This window comes from Scleropages formosus, chromosome 1 (assembly GCF_900964775.1).
Source record: "Scleropages formosus chromosome 1, fSclFor1.1, whole genome shotgun sequence".
NCBI lineage: Eukaryota > Metazoa > Chordata > Actinopteri > Osteoglossiformes > Osteoglossidae > Scleropages > Scleropages formosus.
The window spans coordinates 34,438,285-34,448,648 of NC_041806.1; positions in this window are offsets into that span (position 1 = coordinate 34,438,285).

Genomic DNA, 10,364 nt, shown 5'->3' on the forward strand with positions numbered 1-10,364 from the left:
TCTCCTGTGCTCCACCGGAATACCGAGTGATGTCGCACTAACCAGGGGAAACCCAGTATCATGGGGGTATCTGGGGTGTGGATGAGGAAGAACACCAAACCCTCCCAATGGCATGCTCTAATTAACATGCGGAGGACCCTTGTGCGGGAGTCTACTATCCCTGAGCCTAGAGGATGCCCATCCAGACTGCCCACCCACAATGTCTCGTCACAGTCTTTGCCCAAGATGCCGTTAGCCTGAGCAAACTCTGCATCCATAAAACACTCAGCCGCCCCTGAGTCAACAAACGCGCAGGTCTTAAGTTGGTTCCCTGGCCATGCTACGATTACCGGAACAGTCAGTTGCCCCGAATTATCAAAGGGACTGACCTGTGAGTCCAGATGGGTTCTTCTTGGAGTTCGCATCAGGCAGGAAGAACAAAAATGGCCAGGAGCACCGCAGTAGAGGCACAAGTGGTGCTGGAGGTGGCACCGTCATTCGCTGGCTCTGTCCAATCTGCATAGACTCGGGTTCATCGTCACGGAGAGAAGCTGCCAGAGCCACCGTCCACCACCACGGGGCTCTCTTGTGCGCCAGGTTGTCCACTGCCACAGCATTCTCAACGAAGTGACCCAGGGTCCATTCCTCCCAGTGATAGGCGAGCTCTGCTTGGAGGCAGGGTTGGAGCCCATATCTGAAACAAGCCAGGAGGGACGTGGTGTTCCATCCGCTGGGCTCAGCTAAGGTCTGGAACTCCAGTGCATACTCGGTCGCAGAGCGGTTGCTTTGCCGGATTCGCAGGAACTGGTCGCTAGCACTGTGGTCCAAGAACGGATGATCAAAGACTGCCTCAAATTTCTTATGAAAGTTGGCATAAGTGGTCTTAGGGTGAGTGCACCAGCCCACTGACGTGCTGGTCCAGTCAGGAGTGCCACCAGGTAGGTGATTTTGGTTTTATCGGACTGGTCTATCTGGGGAGCTAGAAAACATTAGCTCACATTGCATGAGGAACCCCTGATAATGCTTTGGCAACCATCGTACCTTTCTGGGGTAACCAGGCACAGGTCGGGTGCTGGTGCACTCAGAGGAGGTAGAGCTGTCACACCCGGGGGGGGGGGGGGTCGCAGGCTGGTTCTCCCCCAACGCGGCTTTGGTGGACTCCTTCATTTCTTGGATGATTCCATTGGACTGGAGGACCAATATCAGTCCGTGAACAACTCTTTCACTTTACTGCTGCTCTAGAAAAGGAGATTATATACAGAATTAATAAAAGTTGAGAAACAGGTCATCATACCAAACTGCATTGCACACCATTTTATGAGGCACTGGTACTTTTGACGCATTGAGGGAGACTTGGGAACAGGACCTTGTCGTGTCTTTTAGTGACAATCAGTAATCATCTGTGATGTATGGATGAGTGACCCATTGTAAGTAGTGTATCTAGCAATTTAAGTCACCTTGGTGAATAAGGTGTGTGGGCTGATAACACTACACAGAGTTCATTGGAAGTCACTTTGGAGAAAAGTGCCTGCTAAATAAATAAGTATAAATGTAAATTTAAATCTATATGTGCTAAAGTCTTCTCTGCCTGCAGTTCCCTCATCATCCAGGAGCAAAATTTTAGGTTCATTCATGAAATCTGCCTCATTCCAGTGTGCATTCTTTTTTTATGTGAAGTCTACAACACTGGTTCCCTCTGTAAATATGTGGATGACTGAAGTCTTTAAATTTCTCACACTTGGAAAAACACATATGATTTGCACAACAATTGTATTGAATTCTGGAATATCTGGACACCCTCCTGAAAGTTATTAGAAAGTGCCACATGATAATAACTATGATATATTGTAACCTTTCGAGCCCGAGCCCATCTGTTTGCCGTTGTGACCCTGTGCCTTGCATAAAACCAAAAAAAAATTGCTTTCAACAGCCAAACTATGAGGATGGTCTGGTCAAAATGCTATTTGCCAATTGGACAGTGTAGTGTCTGGATGAGAGTCCAACATGGATGCATATTGCTGTTATGTCTGAACACAGACGAAATGTTTAACGACCCCACGTGCAGAGTGTATTTAGAAGTGTACAGTGTAGAGGTGAAATAATGAATGCAGGATAAGGAGACTGTATTCTCACAAAGCTGAAAAAGTGAAACACGAATCTGTGAGTAGGACTCGAACATGGAGGTGTGATGAAATATAGGACTGGAACACTGGACCTGGACAGGAGGACAAAAAGTAGGAGTAGACAGGACAGGCACTCAAGTTTAAGTTCAAGTTGGTTTTTATTCTCATTCCTCTATATAACTTGTATGCAGTGGAATTAGATGTTGTTTCTCCAGGACTATGGTGGAACACAGAACAATATACAAGACTACATAAAGTGCAAATACACAACAGTGTGAGATGAGTACATGACAATAAAATATACAGAACAGAACAGCAAATACACAGGACAATAAATACACAGGACATGGGCTGGAACATAAACACCTATGGGACAAGACTTTGGAAACAGGTAACTAAAGTTCACCAAGAAATTAGAATAAAACACTGATTAAGAATCCATAATATATCCATGGCTGCTTGCTCCTTTTATACTTCACTAACCACCAGATTGTGGACAGGTGCATGGGTCTGGGCTGGTGGCACTGAGTGGCGCCTCCTCTGGCCAGTAGGGGTATTATCCCTATGGGTCATGACAGATAGAGCAATGAAAGTAACATTCTTTGTCTGGAGCAGATGATGTTAAATTGTAGTTAAAACATCTGAAACATTATTATTTCTATGTTTTGCAGGAAAATCAAATGAGCTCAAACTGAAATTTAATGAACCTAAGCATTAAACGCACTTTTATTTCCTGGAAATCCCATTAAGAAAACATTAAAACGACAGTCTGGAAAACAGAAAAATGTTTAAAAAACAAGGTTATAACTAACAAGCAGTACCTAAGGAGCAGTATTACTTTTTCTTTTCAGTTGTGGTTGCTGAGCTGTGTGGGTTATGCAGAACTCTCTAGAAGACACATACAGCTGTCTTGAAGGTGTTGTTCTCAAAGAACTAGACAAAACTTGTAAACTACATCAGAACAAAGTAAAGGTTTGCACAGGCTTGTTTTTAACAGCAAAATGCTGGTTAAGTGCAACCCAAGAGGTCGCCTAGTTAAAAGCGTTTCAGTTTTGCTACTAAGTAATGTTTTAGCTATGATGCTCTAGTTATCACTGTGTAACAATTTTCCTCATATACTGTAATATTACTGAAATCGCAGTGGTAACTGACTTACTCGATAATGAGGGATGTGCGAATCACAGTGCAATAATAAACTCCCCAGTGATTACCTCCTGCTCTACAGCTCTTTTTCCAGCTAATGGCTGTTTTTCCCATAAGTGGCCTTTTCTGTTGTAACACAGCAGATGAAAATTGTGGAAAACCTCGGCATTATCGAACCTTGTAAAAGGAAGTGCTGATGACATTATGAAGAGATGCTTTTGCTAATTTCTAAATCTCTGCTGACCACAAAGTCTCCTTACTCTGGCAGCCTTGCGGGTGGCCTCAGCCTGCGAATAATGACCGCTCTGATGTCTACAGCATTTGGAAGGCCCACAACCGTTTTTATTCCAGTACCTACTAAGCAATTTAAAGCAATTTAAATTTAAATTTAAAGGGCAAATAAACTGTTTAAAATGTGTTTTACTGGGCATTCCAAAGGTACACTCAGTACATGGCTCACCATTTTATGAAGTCTTGACTGTACTACAGTCAAATACCTTGTGGGGTGAAATGAAAGGCTAGTGTAATTTACAGCTGTGAAGAATAATAAACAGCCAAAACAGTCTGAAATGTTTAGATCTATGACCAATTTAGACATCCCTTCTGTGCTGTACAAACACATAGAGTTATTGTACCAGATGTAAATACTGAGTCTGAGAAAGCTCAGATATGCCTCATACTGTCGACCCTGGGATTGTGTCCTTTGTATTCATGAAAATATATCTCTCACAAACAATGGCTGAGACCACTTGACCCGAACGGGGTCATGTCGAGCCGGAGCCTAACCCGGCAACACAGGGCGCAAGGCTGGAGGGGGAGGGGACACACCCAGGATGGGACATCACAAGGCACCCCAAGCCAAACCCGCTGCACCACTGCACCACAGCACCCCCCTGAAAATACATCAATAAAATTAAATATACTTATGTTATATGTACACAGAGCTTTATGCCACTTGCACTACATATTGTGCACTGAAATGTTCATGTAGACTGAAACCTGCACAGGCCATGAGCCCCACAGGAACTGTACTGAGAACAATGCAAGAATGCCTTTATATGGGGAACTACCAAATCTTCCTACTAATGTAATGCACACACTGTATTTTTTATGAGATGTACGTCGCTATGGAGAACAGCATCTGCTAAATGAATACATGTAAATGTAATGTAAATGTAATGTAAATGTAAATCAAATTTTGTGAAATGAATTTTCTACCGAATAGCAGACTTGCTTTTCTCAATGTTATGCTGTACAAATTGGAAAGATACCCCAAGCTAAGCATAAATAATACTGGATAAATGTGTTTGGCAAGTAAATAATTATTGTTAAAGGCCAGAAATTCAGCAGTAAGTTCTCTCTAATCTTGCAGTGTTTGCTGCGGCACATTATCAGTAAATGTCGATTGCTTTGGAGAACACAAAGCAACACACTGACAAAGCTATACCTCTCCGTTCTTTTGGCCATCTCACATTGCCAGGTCTGAAGCAGAGGGCCAGTGGACTGTGATCATCAGCAGTATAACTGTCAAGAGGCTGCTGTGGTGTTACAGTTGGAGACAAAAACACACGCATTCTATCTAGGCACACCACTGTCCACTGACGTGTCAGAAGGGTTAAGTAGGCTTTAATTTAATTTAATTTAACTCTCTCGTACTGCAGATGTCTGTGGAAGACACAAATAGGCTGGACTCAGGTAAAGAAGCAATGTACTGTATGTACTTGCAACACACAAAGGTTTTCACAACATTCAGCAACACACACACACATACATACACACATTTTCTGAACCGCTTGTCCCATGTGGAGTCGCTGGGAACCGGAGCCTACCTGGCAACACAGGGCGTAAGGCCAGAGGGAGAGGGGACACGCCCAGGATGGGATGCCAGTCCGCCGCAAGGCACCCCAACATTCCAATAAAATAATGATTAGGTCATGGAACCTCATCATGTTACTAGAATGATCTTGGCAACAACACCTCGAAATGGCACTTTGTAGAAAGTTGCAAACATGTTTAGAATTGTTGTTTCAAACAATGTTTTTAAAATGTTACGGTAGTAGAGTGGTTCTTTGCACATCAAGGGGTGAACTCAAGATGCTGGGGCAGCTGGTAGTGTAGTGATTGGCGCTGTTGCCTTTAGACCTATAGGTTGCAGGTTTGAGCCTTACCTCTAGCTGTAGTACCTTTGTGCAAGATACTTTCCTGGAGAGTGCTTTAGTAAAATTCCCCAGCTCTATAAATGGGTAAATAGCTGTAAATACCTTAAAATTGTAAGTTGGTTTGGAGAAAAGTCTCAAGTAGACATAGGATCAAAGAGTGCTGGTCATGGTAGTACTGACTGTATAAGTTAATATTCTGTTTCTTCATTGCAGTTGTTCACTGAATCAGTTATATTTTTGCAATTGTGCAATTTACAAGTTCTAAGCTGAGTTCTCAAAAAATTAGAAAATCTCAGGAAATGCACTTGAGCTCACTCCCAGATGCGGTTTGTGGAGGATAAAACACTAACCTTTCCTTCAAAGTGGGAGTGGGGTGACATGATCACATTTGTATGCCTTCAGTTACACACACACACACACACACGTGCAGTACAAATATTTAAACTCCCGTTTCTAAAATTTTTAAAACAGTGCTGGTTGTAAATTAGCATAAAATTATTATCCTGCAAATCTGGAAGCTGTTGTATAGGAAAATAAAATACTTAAATTTTACTAGGATAGTATGAAATTGCTGGGGGGTGCGGCGGTGCAGCGGGCTTGGCCGAGTCCTGCTCTCTGGCGGGTCTGGGGTTCGGGTCCTGCTTGGGGTGCCTTGCAATGGACTGGCGTCCCGTCCTGGGTGTGTCCCCTCCCCTCCAGCCTTGTGCCTTGTGTTGCTGTGTTAGGTTCTGGTTTGCCACAACCCCGCTTGGGACAAGTGGTTTCAGACTCTGTGTGTGTGTGTGTGTATTATGAAATAATTGTTTTACAAAGTATTCATGTTGCTATTAACATTACCTGAAAATATAATGATATCCATACATTTTTTCAATATTTAAGAGGACAAAGTAAGCTGCAAAGTCATGTTTCTCTTAATTTTAGTTAAAGTCAGAATCAAAATCACTCAGACAGCAACTTAGTTTAAATATTGTAATCACTCAGTGAAAAACAAGGGCAGGTTAAGTATGCATAACCAGTTTTTTATATTCCTTTATACTATGAGAGGTCCATCTGAGTCTACAGTTATTTTATTTCTTCTGGAGACTCTTGATGTAGAAGATACTTTAGAATTTGATTAATTTATAGATCATTTTCAGGAAATGGTGGAGAGTACATTTCTCCAATTCAGTTCAATTCAATTCAATTCACACACACACACACACACACACACACACTTTCTGAACTGCTTGTCCCCTACAGGGTCACGGGGAACCGGAACCTAACCCAGCAACACAGGGCGTAAGGCCAGAGGAGGAGGGGGCACACCCAGGACGGGACACCAGTCTGTCGCAAGGCACCCCAAGGGGGACTCAAACCCCAGACCCACTGGAGAGCAGTACTTGGTCCAACTCACTGCGCCCCCTTCAATTCAATTCAGTTCAATTCAATTAATTTTTTACAGAGCACTCTTTTCACCAGAGTGACACAGCACTAAGCAGAATTCTAAACAAGGCAGTTAACAACACATAATTCTGGTGAACAATAAATGAGTGTACAATGAAGAGATGAAGTAACTCTACAGTGTATACGCAAAAGGAAAAAAATTAAGAGCTAAGCCTAGCAGTCTGAGAGAAAAAGAGTATTTCTGATACTACCTGGCAGACTATTCCAGAGTTTAGATGCTCTGCAGCAGAAGGAAGCCTGGTAATAAAGCATTGGAGTAATAAATTTGACTCGAGCATTAAAAGGTGGACCAGCTTTTCTGTATCTTGGTCAGGAAAAAAGCACCTCAGTTTACCTACACTTCTCAGCTGGATGATACAAGACCTACATAATACATCAACATGAGAGCCAAATGACAGATTAGAAAAAAAGTTTCTAATGCAATTGGAAAAGTTAAAATGTAGTCCTTGAGAATTTTGAAGAGAAATTATTTGTTTACGAGTTACAGCATCCAGGAGTATTCCTGTTTTATCATTTTTTGTAAATAAAAAGTTGCACCAATTATTGCACTTCAATGGTACAATGAACTGAAAACAAGACAGGTGAGATCTGATTTCTTTTCACAGAAACATAAAACTGAATATCATCAGTGTAAGAAGGAACCCTAATATTATTTTTTTGAATAGTATTCCCAACAGCAGCATATACAGTGAAAACAATAACGGACTCAACGCTGAATCTTGGGGAACACAATAGCTGACCTTAGACAGGAAGGAAGGACACTGTCCTCAGATTTCTGTAAACATTGTTGATGATGTGAGAAGTACATATAAAACCACTGTTATTTCAACCAGGGGGTGTGGTGGCACAGTGGTGCGTTTGGTTGGACCGGGTCCTGCTCTCCAGTGGGTCTGGGGTTTGAGTCCCGCTTGGGGTGCCTTGTGACGGACTGGTGTCCTGTCCTGGGTGTGTCCCCTCCCTCTCCGGCCTTACGCCCTGTGTTGCCGGGTAGGCTCCGGTTCCCCACGACCCTGTAGGGGACAAGCGGTTCAGAAAATGTGTGTGTGTGTGTTATTTCAAGCCAACTAGGTAAAATATGAAATACTGAATATCAAATGCTGGTCTTAAGTCCAATAAAAAACTTAGATATTTTCAAAACCAGATATTAAAATATTATTTAAAACACAAGTTCATGATGTTTCTGTGCTATGACCAGGGAGGTAACCAAGCTGAATTTTTTTCTAATGTAAACCTGAATTTGCTAACCTATCTTTTTTTGAAAGAAACTGCATGTAAAACAGCAATAGAGTAAATTTTCCAGATAAACTGTAAAAACATGGATCTTACAAAAAAGTTACAGGACAGTTTGGACTGATAATACATTGAAGAACAGAAAATTTGTTAGTAAGATGTTTTGTGAAGGCCCCAAAGCAAGGGTGTAACGAGAAGCTTGCTTAGATTAAGAAAAGAAAAGAGAAGAATGCAGGATTTTCTGAGGCCAAATCATATGACAAAAAGTAAAAGGAGCAAAGATTTTAGCTTACTTTGCAGATGCCTTGATATATTTGCACACAATCCACTCATACACATACATATATATCCTGAAGGAGGACAAATTTTGGAAACATCACACAAAAAAGGTTCATACTATGAAGTAATAATTTGCATTCATAAAGGCAGTTACACAGCTGAATCTTTACACTTAGTACCAATTATCAATATGTTTTAACTTCAATATGAGAGTTTATAGACCAACATTAGACAGCTAAATATGTTTAAAACAAGACAAAATGATCAGTGACCACACTGCAAGCCTGTTGGTTTGAAAAACAGTTTAATATAGTTGGGGTAACAGTGTTAAAAATCATAACAATAAAAGGGCAAGCAAAGAAAAACTACACTTGAACAAAAGAACTTGTGTCTGAAACTCAAGACTAACTGGCAAGAATAAAAAAGGCACAGAGGGATAGCTACTAAAAACCACAAAACAATGACCTTGCAAATTGAATCAGCACAACGTCAACAAAAACAATATATTCTGAGTTTCACAAAGCTGGTATTTATGACTGAACTCTCATTAAAAAGCTGCTTCTCCTTATACAATGATCCACATGTGTCTTACTCTTATTCCTATATCTGCAAGGGTTTATGTTTTCAGAAAGTAAAAGATTCCTTTAAAACCACATTGTCCATTGCCAGCTGTTAAAAATTGCACTGGATCTGAAACTGTTTAGGCCACCATCCTGTGGGGTGGTCACTGGGATCTAAGTAAGTACTCTAAGTACTCTGCATGATGACATATTGTATAAAAAATATGAATTTTAAGTGATTGTGTTAGGTGAACTTGTGCACATTATGGTGCAAACATGGTTTTCTCAATCTGTTGCCCTGTTCCAACATGGTGAGACTTCAACATGGTGAGACACTATTAAGAGGGTGGTACAGTGGCACAGCAAGTACTGCTGCTGTCTCACAGCACTTGGCTGGTGCAGGAGGACGTGGTTTCAATCCCTGCTCAGTCTCTGTGGAGTTTGCATGTTCTCCCTGTGTCTGTATGGGTTTCCTCTGGGTGCTCTGATTTCCTTCCACAGTCCAAAGACATACTGTTCAGGTTCCCCCATAGTTTGTGAGTGACGGAGAGAGTGTGTTCCACTGATGTATGGATGAGTGACCCATTGTAAGTAGTGCATCTAGCAGTGTAAGTTACCTTGGTGAATAAGTTGTGTGGCCTGATAACACTACATAGAGTTCATTGGAAGTCACTTTGGAGAAAAGCATCTGCTAAATAAATACTAAGAAGACACAAGATTTGTTTCATGATCACTAGAATGAAGTTGCCATCCATTGTCTCTCCAGATGTGAAGACTCTTGAAGCTTTATGGGAAGTTCTGCATTTCCACCATTATCATTAGCGGTGTTCTTCTTTCCGAAAAAAATGGTCCATTGCGCAAGGATAGGCAGTACAGAACTGAAAAAAACAATGCATTGGAAAAGTAGGATAGGATGGTACTTTATCAATTCCTGCAGGGAACTTCACTCTTACCTTGAAGTAAAAAAGTTTCAAAGTAATTGAAGATTTTACATTGACTCAGTTCTGATCTCAAGATTTTCTCAAGAAAATCTCAAAATTTTACATCGACTCAGTCCTGACTCCCAATACTTTTCATATAATTTTTCTAGGACATTTTGTCTCTCCTTCTGCTGAAAGGGGCAAACTGTAATTTGTTTTATCCTCAACATTCCATAGACATTGTGTAAATGGTGCTTCAAAACACTTGTACAAGATTTCATTTTTGGAAGTTTGACACAGATGGAACTGGTGTAATGTTTGTCCAATTCACTGCAAAGGCTGCTTCAGAACATCTGTTGGAGGCAGTTTGGCAGGTAACACTAATACATAAAACATAATTATAATGTATAATACAGTTCAAGGATATCAGTGCAGTGAAAGGACAGCATTTCTACAAAGGCAAGAATCAGTACAAAAGCATGATGTCATCTACCCATTATTTTGGATCTCACATTTCTGTAGGTTTAT